General features: G+C 35.6%; 1 protein-coding gene across 1 annotated transcript in view; it reads left to right on the top strand.

Annotated features, from left to right (window-relative positions):
• LOC121386623 (neuronal growth regulator 1-like) overlaps nt 1-15,563 on the top strand; it is a 53,879-nt gene that overhangs the window by 15,361 nt on the left and 22,955 nt on the right. The window lies entirely within an intron of this gene.

Raw genomic sequence — 15,563 nt, 5'->3', positions numbered from 1 at the left:
GTTCTGTTTTATGGGGGTTGTTTTTGTCCCATCCCAAACTTTGTATAAATGCATATAGAAATCTGACCTGCACCCTCCATTAACTACATATTGTGCCGCCAAGATACCGTTTCTGTCGGTCTGAAACCCACTTACTATTGGCAGAGTCGATTATATTAAATACCCTCCGCAGGGCGACCAACTTTCAGGAATTTTCCGAAAAGTCCGGAATTTTTAATACATATCCGGAATTCCGGAATTAATGCCAAATATCCAAATTCGCTATCTTTTTTTTGGGAAGCATTTCTGAATATATTTAAAAATGTTCTATATTTTTAAATACCGATTTTATTAAACCCACTTTTTCATTCTGCATTCTCCATTTCAACCAGAACTTGGTATTATGGACTGTTTCGTGTTGTTACTAAGACGTCTGTCTATTGGTTGTATTAGTCAACAGCCGACCAATGAAAATGTTTTTTGACCATCGAGTAAACTGAAGCCATGTATGAAATTTGTCTTACTTGTTATGTAGTTTATGTATTCATTTTAAAGATATTTCAAATATCATAAATTACTACGGGGCAGACATCGGTTCTGTGGCAATGCATGCAACTTCGCCACGGTGGGTAAAAACCTGAACATATAACTGAATCGTACGGGGAAAAAAACCGGATCCACAATTCTCTTCTCAAGTTATTTTCGTATGCTTTCATATGCAACATTTCACTAAATCATATTTGGCTGCAAGTAGTCTGTGACACATTCATGACATTATATTAATTAATTAATATACCTACCGATTTTGTTTTATTCAAGTAAGTTAAACTATAAACAATGTAAATTTGTACAAACCATTGTTAGATTTTGCCGCGAAAAGTTCTACTCTAATAGTAATGTAAGCGTAATACAGAATGATAGCCAGTCTTAATGTGGGTACCAGACATTTCGTCCCCGATTCAGTTAACAACAAATTAGTTGGACTCCACTGATGAAATAGCGCAAATGTGGCAATGTACCTAAATAAAAATAACCTTGGTTTCTGAATGTTCACGTTAAACAATCGGTCCAGTCCAGACACTGGATAGTATATCAGTTGGGATGGTTGTCGTTTGCAATGTTTATACTACTAAAATAAATAACTAAATAAGCGTATATCCATTTAGTGTATTTTTTTCGGTTTGGGATCGATCCTCGTCGGTGGACCCATTGGTCTATTTCCAGCCAGTGCACCACGACTGGCATATCAAAGGTTGTGGTATGCACTATTCTGTTTGTGGGTTGGTGCATATTAAAAAAAATCCTTGCTACTAATGAAAACATGTAGCGGGTTTCCTCTCTATGACTGTGTCAAAATGACCATATGTTTGACATCCAACAGCCAATGATCAGTAAATTGTTAAAAAGAAAAGAAAAAAAAGCCCCAACTTCTTATGGACTCCAAATCGTGTGTATTATTTGTTATGCACCATCTCCATAATTCGATTATTATTTTTACAATATCTGAATAATGAATGGGATATGGTGGTTATGAATATAGTTGAATAAATATTTTTAGGCACAAATCAAATGTATACATTTCCAGGTAATACATTGTTGGACCACTAAATATATCAGTGATCTGTGACAGTATGCCCTTAGTTCTTCCATGCAATTCAATACAATTTCTGGGTATGAATTTATTCTCTAAAAAAATACAATAATATCGAGAGGGTCACGTGACTATTAGGTTTTTTAGGGAGCACGCTACGTTGACACCTGTCTAATCAACACAGGTCAGCGCAAAATTAATTCATCTAGGCAGTCTCATGCCAGAGTACGGTCTTATGTTGTTGTTATACAGGTGGCAGCATCAGTTACTAGTAAATATAACAAGTAACATCAAATCACTAGGCTGATTTAATACTACAAGGGCAAACCTACTTGTAATCAAAAGTAAAATAAAATTGGTTTTATTTAACGACGCCACTAGAGCACATTGATTTTTTTATCTTATCATCGGCTATTGGACGTCAAACATATGGCCATTCTGACACTGTTTTTTTTTTAGAGGAAACCCGCTCCATCCTATTCACGTGCTTCCAGCAGTCGTCATGCCAAAACACCAGTGCCTTTGTTTATATCACGAGAATATCATTATGATTCTTGATTGTCTGTCCTCCAATTTGTTTCATCCATATTCACAGGATTTCATTGCTAGATGTGCTTGTGATGCAACATCAACGACATGCATGAATAATGACTGTGAAACATGTTGTGATGGGAAACTATTTATTCAGGCATTTGAATCGAAGGCCACCAGAATAACCCGAGATCATGAAGCTTCATGGTATCAGTGGGTCAAGGTTGATGCAAAGTTTGAGAAACAACTTCGGCAGGGTACTGTAGGTGAAGCTATGCTATTGTTGAAGTCAAAGTTACCAAACTTTCTCATTCATTCCCATGTAAAGAGGGAACAGACGTCATTCTTTGAGGAAGTAAAACATGTAACTGATCCATCACATGCAGTACTTCAAGTTGATTTCTTATAGAATTATACCTGTGTGTATGCTGACGAAATCCAGTCTGCTCACTGGCATCAGAGACACGTCTCATTATTCACATCCGCTGTGTGGACTGTTGGTGGTATGAAATTGTCTGTGTTTCCCAGCAATAATCTCACACATTTTAAAGAAATTGTTGTTCCATATATTACACTTCTCATTCATAAACTTTTGAAAGCAAACCCTGATGTAACCGTCCAAATATGTTAGTGATGGAGCAGCATCACAGTTCAAAAACAAATTCATATTTAGATTTCTGACGACAATCAAGGCAACACTCGGCATCACAGTGGAATGGAATTTGTTTGCTTCTTTCCATGGTAAAGGTCCCGTTGATGGGATTGGTGGTATTGTTAAGCGTACTGTCGAATGCTGTGTTCGAACCCGCAAAGTGATTGTACAGGATGCAAGTTCACTTGTTAAGGCTGCAGAAATGTGCAATATCAATATTGAAGTTGAGGAGGTAACATAAAATGACATGGATCAATGTTTCAAAAGATCCCCTGTACGAGACTTATGGAAGTCAGTCAATGCCATCCCCAAGATACAGAGCAGTCACTCGTATACAGCCACAGATAAGTCAGCCATTGTTTGCCAAACGACTAAGGTTATACTTCAGAAAGCTCATAAATTCCATGGTGAATAAAATAATGTCCTCTACTCTCAGTATAAACAAATGATTTTTGTTGGTGATTATATTAATAAACCTATCATCGTTGTTTTGTTTATGTATCTATATAAATATGTTTCAATAAAGTTTATGCATTATTTAAAATTGTTATTTTTTCATAGATGGCATGTTGCTTTTAATATGGCGGACAACAATGTAACACCCGTAAACGTAACACCCGTAAACGTTATCACTGTGCATAACTGACTTAATATCTAGCGAACAATGAAACCAGGTTCTATTCCAGTAATTACGTAAGGCCACCTAGTAATACAAATTTTATTAAAATTACCCATACACATCAGGATTTTGACAAAATGCACTTCTTTAAAAACGATTTGTCCATTTAGTGTAACACTCGTAACGGAAGTTGGTAGGTCTTTTAATTAGTACATAACATTTTAAATCTTAAATATTTTATGGAACTTGGGAAAGAAACATGTTAACTGTATAAAACTCAAATAATGGAGAGAGTGATACAAATAACATTCTCTGCAAATTCACTTTAAAACATGTATATATATATATATATATATATATATATATATAAGTACTTAAAGGTAATCCCTGGGGTCAGTATCGACATTAACAACATATCTAAAAGTGATCATTGAGGCATTCGCGTACTTGCGAAAATACTTGGACGTAATCAGTGAGGGACCATACTGTGTTTAATGTATTATAAAAAAATTTAAATATTTGTATAGAACAATATATTTCATTACTTTCCAAGACAGCGTGATTGAAAATAACGAAACAAATGAAATCAAACACCTGAATTCAATTCGATCTCATTCCACCAAATTCATTAAAGGCACAATCCTGACTTTTCATTACAGTCCTGACAAAGTCTGTGTTGGTTGACATCATCTTAACATCGCCGATAACTCGGGGTAGACGCTTTAATCTCGATCTAGTTCACTGTGATAGTCGTTTCATACTGCAATTAATGCCTTTCCTTATATAGACGTTATTACCAGATTGTGTTTCGGTATCGTCAATATCGTATATTAGGAATATAAAAAAATGTGTCATTAATACATTATATTTATTCCTAATATATGATATTTACGATACCGAAAAAAAAACCCACGAGGTTAATAATCTCTTTATCATACAATCTCAAGCTTAATACAACGTGTTTTGTAAACTGTATTCGCAACTTTAATTCCAGTAAGTCATCACCTGATATTCAAATAACGTAAGCATTTGTGACGCCGTGTCTTTTTGAATGTAAATGATGTCAAACTAGAATGACATGACGTTGAATGACGTCAAACTTACATAAACATAAACTACTGCGTTACGTGTTTGTGTGGGGTTTCTTCTGCACGTTGGGCAGCTATCAATGTAAAGATGCTGTTGAAATGTTTTTGTTTGATCACTATGAATGCATACGTCAGTTATGGAGTGTCACCCTAGTACCTTTCCTTAAATGTCAATAAACCTAGTGATGTGAACTTGATTAATTTGCAAAGTTATCAGATTCTTAAAGTATGTGATCTGAAAAATATCACATAGTTTCAATGCTCTGGAAATGTTAGATATTATGCATACGTGTGTGTGTGTGTGTGTGTGTGTGTGTGTGTGTGCGTGTGTGTGTGTTTGTGTGTGTGTGTTGTCTCTCTCTCTCTCTCTCTCTCTCTCTCTCTCTCTCTCTCTCTCTCTCTATATATATATATATATATATATATATATATATATATATATACATATATATATATATATATATATATATATCTATATATATATATATATATATATATATATATATATATATATATATATATATATATATATATATATATATATATATATATATATATATATGTAGTTTTTTATGTTTTTTGTGGGTGTTTTTTTCAGGATTGTCAAGGTTCATTTCAATATTTCCGAATCCACCTTTTTGTGCAGAGGAAGGGATGGATCATGCTGTGAGTTGTAGTGCTATATGTGATCCATGTAAATATACTTGGTACAAGAATGGAGTTTTGTTCTCGACCAATCGATTTTTAGAACTGACAAACGTCGTGAGAAATGAGTCGTGGAATTCGTACGTGTGTGTAGCGGCTGGTTTGTCTAATTACACATCTGATCCATTCAGACTGACAGTACCATGTGAGTATCACGTAATATTGTCCGAGACGTAGCCCAAAAGGTAACGCCGTCGCTTGATGCGCGGTTGGTTTAGGATCGATCCCCGTCCCCGTCTCCGTCCCCGTCCCAGTCATCGTGGGTCCATTTGACTATTTATTGTTGCAGCAAGTATTATTTGAAATGAATGATCGATCCTATTGGTGAAGCTATTGAGTTTTCGTAATACAACCAGTTATTCATGAATGACACACACACATATATATATATATATATATATATATATATATCTTCGAGATGAGGACACTCCACCAAAAGTGCCCGAAAGTGTACGTTCTGTTTTATGAGGGTTTTTTTTGTCCCTCCATTAACTACATAATGCGACGCCAAGATACCGTTCTTGTCGGCCTGAAACCCACTTACTACCGTCGATTACATTAAATAGTATATCAGTCGGGATGGTTGTCGTGTTCAATGTCTCTGACGGTACGGCACATTTTGGTGGAGTGTCCTCATCACAAAGATATATGAATATATATATACTCTGTAAAAAATGAAAAGCGTAAGTGATAGGGAAAGAAGAAAAGTGTTTGATTTTACAAAATATCGTGTTTTTGTACAATGTTGCTGAATGACCATGTTTGTCATTGTTCCTGGAATGGGACATCATGCTCAAATTCACCCTAAAACACATTTGACGCACGTTGTTGGACGTTGTGCGACAAGTGCAGGAAATGCCTCGACTGGGATCCGAACCCAGTACCTACCAGCCTGTAGACCGATGGCCTAACCACTACGCCACCGAGGCCGGTCTTGATGACTATGAATGCATACGTCAATCATGGAGTGTCACCCAAGTACTTTGCTTAAATGTCAATAAACATAGTTCCGAGACCTCGACTAATTTACATCTAATTTGCAAAGTTATCAAATTCTTAAAGTATGTGATCTGAAAAATAGCACATACTTTGATTGCACTGAAAATGTAAGATATTTATATATATTATAGTTGTAGTTATGGGTGAAAAATCACAACAAACATTACTTTATTCGACGAGCCTCCAACTTCTTTTATGGAAACAAGTAAACATTTAATTAATAATGACTAATAACTGATATTTTGTATATCCAGATACATAATACAACACAATTGATAACACATTTATATTTATTTGTTATAAGATAAATGTTACACATACTCTACCTGACGTGGCTGAATAACCACTAGAATCAAGTAATAATTATTGATCACGAACTATCTTGGTGTCTTGGTCGTATGACACCTACATCAAAATATACTACTATTAATATAATTAAGTTACAACCCGTTGGCGGTTGGGGTAAAAAGGCGGGGTATATATTTTACTCCATAACACCATAAATAGGTAGGCTATCTCTAGCGCACCGGACATCAGCTGGACTCCTCAAGGACCCCCTACACTGGATGTTCCCATCTCCTGATCACATAACTCTAGATCGCCGACAATTTATTCCTACACGGGCCGGCACAATTGGTGTGTTCATCTCCCCATCATCTATATATATATATATATATATATATATATATATATATATATATAATTATATATATATATATATATATATATATATATATATATATATATATATATATATATATATATATATATATATCTTCCAAACAGTTACCTCAGTGACGTCACGTACACTTTCAAACCGCTGATTCATTAGGTAGGTAACTACTTTAACGTGCTCATATACCACTAGGGTTTTGAACACGATAAGATCGATGACCTGACTCGGGATGGGGGGAGGGGGAGGTTTGCTTTGAAAATGGGCAGAATTTTTTTAAATACCAATTAGTAAAAAAGTTCATAGAATTAAAAAAAAAAAAAAAAAAAAAAACAGAATTGACAGCTCGGCCAAATATTTATATAATTTGGAGCATTTTAGAAAGACAGTCCAAAAATAAATAAGAGAAAGAAGAGAGGATCGGACTATTTAATAATATTTAAAAGAAAGAAAATAATTTCGACATAACATTTTGAACGCAGATCTAAAAGTTTAAATTCCAATCTATATGTCCACGTGAGTGGCCTCGTTACGGCCGTTTGGGTGCACAGCTTATAGGGACGAGATGGTTTGCATCCCGTCAAGATAACCCCTAGATTGACAGTCACTAGATGTTGAAGGTGTAGTGCTGTGCTGAAATATAGATCTTGAGAAGCCGGATCCGTCTGAACGAGACTAGTATCAGACTAGGGTATAGTCCAGTCGTCATGGGTTGGTATAGTGGTGCGGACGGGCCCGACTCCGGAGGATACGAGATGGTATCACTGTAAAGCAAGGTAAAGTCTAGAAATAGAGTAGTAGGAGCCGACCCTGCTTCCTATTTCTTCTTAGAGTGGGGAGGTCAACCTTCCAGTGCACCTAGGACAGGCTCTGAGACGTAGAGACTAAACGCGAACAACCGTGGCGTTCTGCAGAATGGCCGTCATACGAGACACGAAAAAACAAGTCGACATAGTCAGCCAGAGAAATGACGTGGAGGCAAGAAATCTCGCTAAAAAAAGAATCCAACCTGGTGGTGCAGGCTGTCGAAACGAGAAACGCTCCAGCGTTCAATCAGTTCCAGTGGCCGCATACATCCCAGCAGAAAACTTCATTTCGCTGACAAAAACAGCGAAATGAAGGATCCCCAAGTCAAGCACACGAACGGACGTGCAGTGTGCACAAGCGAAACAAACACGTCTAGCCGTGTCGACCTCCAGACTGGGAATGTTCGATTAAGCTATATATCCCTAAAGAGGATGTGACGGAAAGGACCTTTAGGATGGCTCACAACGTTCTAAGTGCTATTTGTCGTAAGTTGTGTTTGTTTAATTAACGTATCTCGTAATTAACCCTCCCATCCCTGGCGTTAGATACGGTTATGATACATCAAATTAAACAGTGAGCCGCTACAAATAAACCTATCGAAATAGTAATTATTAACAGCCAAAGGTAAACATGCATTTAAATGATAACCCTTGTGCAAAACCCAAATAAGCAATACTTTATCCGATTAATTAATTAGTACAACTGAACTACAACTCCCAACTAATTTCATTTCGCCAATTTACTCTACAGTGGAGATTGGCATAAAATACATATCAAGATATATTCAGTAAATAAACTAGGAAGTCATAAAATTTAGCCAAAATCAAATACCAGTGTTCATAAACTCAGAAAGATTCACTTGCATGTATAACAATATAAATTAATATATATATATATATATATATATATATATATATATATATATATATATATATATATATATATATATATATATATATATATATTGCTGCTGCTACCGGACCAAGAAAAAGTCAGGAGGCATGCAGGCAATAATTTTATTTTGATTAAATGTGGGATACTGTGAGGCTATGATTAAGGTATTATATGGTTGTTATAACAGGTTCAACAATTCGTGAATTGATTGTTCGATGTTAATCCTTTAATTGGTTGACTAAAGGCTTATGTTTAAAAGCAACACACACACACACACACACACACACACACACACACACACACACACACACACACACACACACACACACCTACCTACATACATGCCTACACACATACATACATACATACATACATACACATATATTTCATTGTGATTCAATATGGGATACTATAGTGAAGGTATTATATGGTTGTTATCACCGGTTCAGCCATTCAATTTGTTTTTCCAGGCTCACCACGATTAGACGATCGAGTACAGTTCAAGAAGACATATTCCGCGGCTATAAATACTACAGTTACTATGGACATATCTGTGACTTGCGTTGCTCCACAAGGTTCTCCATTCAAGTGGTATAAACTAACAGATGGAGAACCAAAGACACTTCAAAATAGGAGTTCATACCATGAATTATTTAAAGTGTTTTATAAAGGAACGTTCACAATAATTGGTATCCAGAAGGAAGACTTTGGAATCTACCAGGTCGTTGTCTCTGGCTGTATAATAGGACGTCAGATTCTAGTAGAGAACATATCACTTACACAGGAAATACTAGGTATTATATTTAAAAAGAATTACTAAAACAAATTAGTGAACATTTAACATTTTCGCATGAAGGCATTACAACATTTATTTAAACAAGTTTATAATGATAATAGTTAGTCAACAAGGTATTAAAACATGATTTAAATCAATTAGAGAACACAATAGGTTTTTTTTGCAGGAAGGTATTAGAAAAGTGACTAAAGCAAGATAGCGATTAATAGTGAACATTTAATACTTACTCAGAAAAATATTATAACATTTATTTTAAACAAGTTACTTAAGATAACAGATGCCACGTAAAGTATTAAATTGTATTGAAAAAAAGTTAGAGAAAAAGTTTCATTTACACATGATAATATTAAAACATATGTTTCTTACGCATCCATCGGTGAGAAAACCATGCGTTATTTTTTAGTTACACATGGTTGTTAACACATGTATGTATGCTATCAATTTTAAGACATACGACTGGCTGCTCCTAGGTGATGACCAGGTCACCAATGCCATACATCCAATGAAAAACTACACGATGGAAATCGATTAGACTGTGACATATATATACCTGGTATTCGTGTGTATGTGATGTGTAAGTCAGCTACAAGTGCGATGGCTGTCAATAACGTTTAGTCGAAAAAGATGTTAACATTTGCTGAAAACCTGGATTTTGAGGATATGCATGGGTAACAATTATATTTCCTTGATTATAGAGAATAATACATTCGTGTCCTTTAAATACATTTTAAAACAACTCGATGTGAGATAAATAGTATCTAATAGCCACTCATGTATTATTCTCTATAATCAAGGAAGTTTATTTTAAAAAGTTAGTGAAAATAACAGTTACTCAGAAAGGTACTAAGAAATTTACCTTAATCAAGGTAGTGAAGATTTAATATTTACCCAGGAAGGTATTGCAAACAGATACAGAAGAAGGTATTTAAAATTGACGCTAATAAAGCAAATGTATTATTGCGTTCTCTAACCATAATAACCAATGGACCATGCTTGTATTTCTTATCTAATTGCATTCCACAAAAATTAGAAGAAAGGTTCCTTATATTTTAACAAATAGGGAGGACATATCTACATCTTTTTAAATACAGGCATGTGATGATCTTGTAAGTAAAACATTTAGTGTTTTGATTTACGAGTGAGTGCATTGAGGACACTTTGTAAACATCCAGTGCTACAGCTTTTGTTTTTAAAGAAAATTAAATTCATTCGAATTTCGTATTTCCGCTTTCAGACTATTCCAAATTGTTGAATGCACAAATTACATTTCTAACAAGTTAGTTTTAGGAAATGGAATAGATATATCGGTTTGGTTCCTCAGATTATCTTGGAATCTTCGTTGATTCCTAGGTGGTATGCTTCTGAGTATGAATTGTTCGGTCTTGCGGCGTCCAGAGTGTAGCCACACATCTGCCTAAATATAACGAGTTTATAGATGCGAAACATGGAATAACTCTTATTATCCTTTCTGCTTCAAGTTAAACCTTTTCTAACTTTATATAATCTCCACCCCAAACTTCAGGGATGCATTTTCAAGTACTTGACGAATAAAATGTGCGTATATTTGCATTAATATTTGTCGATCCAAAACGTATTTGTATTGCATTGGAACAAAATCATCGCTTAAGCTGAATTACATATATTTTGATTGGGATTTGTCCATTTATCGCCATTTGTTAAAGTTAAACCTAAATTCGTATGTGCTTGTGTTGTATTAATAGGGGTGATATCAAAATACAAATCTGTTACTTGAGGTGGGTTAATGTTAGTTTTCGAAAATAATAATACGTGCATTTTATCAGGTTTCAAAATGACTTGCCATTGCTTTGACTATGTGTGCAGTTTCTGTAAATGTTAATTAAGATTAGATTCTACACTTTTTGTGTCATTTGCAAATGTTGTTGAACTAGAGTCACCTGCTAATAATCTAGCTACTTTGTTAAGTTCAGCAGCAATCCCATTCCTACGTTTGCTGCATTGTAAGATGTTTCCGACTTAAAAATAGTTGTACGATTACACTTCCATATTAAATATATTTTCTTGTTTAGAATATCGTGTCTGTATATACAATGTGTTTCTGGTCGTCTTAATATTTATGAGAAGCTGAAACTGGATTTTGTCTTCAAATAGTTTCGATTGCGTGGGATAAAAATAGTTGACCAAATTAAAGAAAAATTAAACTTGTATACATATTAGAACGATCAAAACCACGTTTAATATACAGTCACTAATATTTTAATGTGTAATTACAATCGTCAAAAAGTCTCTGTTAGTCAATAACATCTTTAAAATTGCAGCAAACTCGGAAATGCCCCTTTAATGTACCACAGTTAGACAAGGACCCATTATCTGTCCTGTAATTCCATAGCACTGTAGTTTATACTTCAGACTTCTGAGCCATACTCTATCGAATGGCTTGGAATCTATCAGAGAAAAGAGGACACACATACTCCTTTTCATTTCTTGTTAACTTGTTTCGTGCTTATATCCAATTAATGATCAAGGACGCCATCTTGAGTATACTATTAAACTATTTTAAGTTCGTAGTCGGGGCATGAATTCATGATAAATTAGTTTCCTTCACAGTATGTAAAAGACCGATACTTGTTTTAGTAACATTAATAAGTTTTATCCTGATATTAAACACGTTTGATAGCTTGATTCATATGAAAAACAAAATGCATCTACCGTAACAGTATACATAACTCAACGACCTAAACAAAATAATTATTAAAAAAAGAAAACAAACGAAAAAACGAATCGAAACACACACACACGCACGCACGCACACATACTACTACTAATAATAATAACACATACACACACAAACACACACACAGACACGCACACACACACACACACACACACACACACCGACACACACGCATACACACACATAATAATAATAACACACACATACACACACACACACACACATACACAGAGAATAATAATAATAATAATAACACACACAATGTAAATCTCAATATATATACTTTCAGACATTTTGTTTAAACAAAAGTCTTTAAATTCAATTCAGTGTACACATAATAATCTTACACCTCCCCATTGAGCCATTAATCTCAGTGTGTGTATTTTCAGAAGGACCTACTATTAGCCGTTTGACGTTCAACAATCAGCCTACAAATTTTACAATCAACGAGGGGGCTATTGCGACTCTGGAATGCGAAGTTGACGGTAATCCACGATCTGACATCAAACTATTGACCAACACAAAAGTTCTCAATGAAGAAAAAAATTCTACAAACGCTGAATACACGTTGAGCGCGGTTGGATGTCTGGATACTGGGCAATACATGTGTGACGCAAAAAATAGCATCTCTTCATGTAACAAAACTGTTGTGCTCAATGTCATCTGTAAGCAGCGATGTGTTTTTTTCTTTCTTGTTGTGCATACACATCAGTGGTGGATCCCGCCCCCCTCCACCAAATTTTGTGACAGTTATATTTTTATTTTACTTTTTCATTGTTTACTTTGGAGAATCCAACAAATCACTTCGGGAATGTTTGTGGCGCGTTCGGCCATATGGCATCGCCTCCGCTCAACGAGAGAGAGAGAGAGAGAGAGAGAGAGAGAGAGAGAGAGAGAGAGAGAGAGAGAGAGAGAGAGAGAGAGAGAGAGAGAGAACTGAGAGAGAGAGAGAGAGAGAGACGAGAGAGAGGGGAGAGAGAGGAGAGAGAGAAGAGGCTGAGATGGGGGGAGAGAGGAAGGAAAGATGGTATAGAGACAGAGAGAGAGACAGACAGACAGAGAGATATATAAAAATAAATATCCGGGAAGCCAAAAGGCAAAAGTTATTGTGACATGTATTGTTTGGAGTAATAAATTTGTGAATGAATTTATGGATGTAAACCAGGGAAACTGTGCGTGAAACAGCTCGAAGAAATGCAACCATGCAATTGTTGCAGCGACTGCATGCTCTGTTCAAGAAATATGGAATATTCGGGAGAAATTCTGTCCAGTGTTCACCATAAAAGGCCAAACATTCAGTCGCAAATCATTGTCTGTGCATCCTGAAGAAGATCAGATGTCAGAAAAGCACCATTAGTGAATTGTTTGATGTAGTTTCGTCATGCCACGCCTCAGTGTAAATGACAGATGGCGAGTCATAGGGATGCTTGAATCTGGGACCTCGAAGCGTGATGTCGCACATCAATTCGACGTCCACAGAAACACCATATGGCACTTATGGCAACGATATCAAGAAAACAACCAGGTCAGGAATTGTCCCCGTAGCAGCCAACAACCCGTGACAACCCCTCGCCAACAACACTGCAGGAACTCCGGCTGATGCTTCCTCAGTCGTGAATAGCATTACCAGGAACTTTATCCAGCGTTTAGTGGCGTCAGTGAAACAACAATACCAGGCCTGTATCAATGCTCAAGGTGGACACACTTGCTACTGACTGTGTGAACTTCGCTCTGGACCCCCTCTAATGATGTGGCCCATTTGCATATGGCAAGTGCGCCCTTTTCATGGACTATTGCTCGTTTCCATACCTTCGGAGATTTATCTTTCAATTTATAACGTTTCATACGCGACACTAAAAACACTTTCAGTGTGTGTGTATATGTATATATATATAATATATATATATATATATATATATATATACTATTACTACTGCTGTTGGATCAAGATAAGTGTGGACTCATGCCCACTTGCCCCGCTCCCACTTTTTACGCAAGTAGTCGATTCGACTGTTTGTGTGTGTGTGTGTGTGTGTGTGTATGTGTGTGTGTTTATTGTGTGTGTGTGTGTGTGTGTGTGTGTGTGTGTGTGTGTATTTTTATGATGCACAACGCAATTAGAATTGTATTCTGATTCAATGTGGAATAATGTGAGTCTATGGTTACGGTATTATATGTTCGATATAACAGATTCAACAATTCGTAATTGTTTTTGTTGTCTAGGCTCACCACGGTTAGACGATAGAGTACAGTTCAAGAAGACGTATTCCGCGGCGGTACATAATACAATTACTATGGAAATATCAGTGATTGCGAATCCAGCACCATTTCCATTCAAGTGGTATAAACTAACAGATGGAAAAACTAAGACACTTCTACCTACGCGTTCAGCACGTGCTACATCTGGCGTGTCATATGAAGGAAAGCACACCTTAATTGGAATCCAGAAGGAAGACTTTGGAATCTACCAGGTCGTTGTCTCGAACGGTGTACCAAGAGATCTGGTAGAGAACATAACGCTTATACGGGAAGAAGGTATTATATACAAAATTACTTAAACAAGTTAGAAAACATTTAACACTTTGATATGAAGATATTACAATATTTATTTAAACATAACACTTACACAGGAAGATAATAGAAGCCGTATGTAAACACGATGGTAAAGATACAAGTTAGTCAATAAGATATCACAAATTAACTTAAATAAATTACAGAACATACCAAGTCCTCAGGAATGTATTAGCAAAGTACAAAAAGATGGTGAACATAACAGTTACTCTGGAATGTGTGAGACATTTGACTTAATCAAGTTAGTGATAGTTTAGTACTTACCCTGGAAGGAATAAACAATTCAATTTAAACAAGTTGGTTAATATAACACCTACTGAAGGAGGTATTAAACTTTGATGCTAATAAATCAAATGTATTATTGTTTTCTCTAACGAAAATAACCAATGAGCCGTGCTTGTACTTCTTAAATAATTCTATTCCACAAAGTTTATAAGAAAGGTCCCTTATGATAACACATCGGCAGGACATGTCTGTACCTTTTGTAATACACACATGTCATGCTACTGTAAGTAAAACAGTTTTGCTTTCGATTTTTCCGTGGGCATCCGGTTCTGCTTTTTTAAAAAGAAGATCAAGTTTGTTCGCAACTTCTTATTTCCGCTTTCAGACTATTCCAAGTGTATGTATGTGTGTGTGTGTGTGGTGTGTGTGTGTGTGTGTGTGTGTGTATGTGTGTGTGTCTTTCTTTTGAAAATAATTTTTTAGTCAACCAATTAAAGCATTAATTTCCAACAATCAAGTTTTCTATTTGTATGATATGTTGTAAAAGAAGCAGGCACCAATCGTGTATGTGTTTAACCAACAAATGATTAGCCTTCTTTAATATATTTAATAACGTTGTTTAAGAACATATTTATATGTATGCGTATTAGTTGGTTTAATGATAATTGCAATGCATTAATTCGATACAACGGCAATTCGATTCAACGGACAAAAGTGACC

Source organism: Gigantopelta aegis, chromosome 12, assembly GCF_016097555.1.
Source record: "Gigantopelta aegis isolate Gae_Host chromosome 12, Gae_host_genome, whole genome shotgun sequence".
Taxonomy (NCBI): Eukaryota; Metazoa; Mollusca; class Gastropoda; order Neomphalida; family Peltospiridae; genus Gigantopelta; species Gigantopelta aegis.
This window is presented reverse-complemented; position numbering and strand designations above follow the sequence as displayed.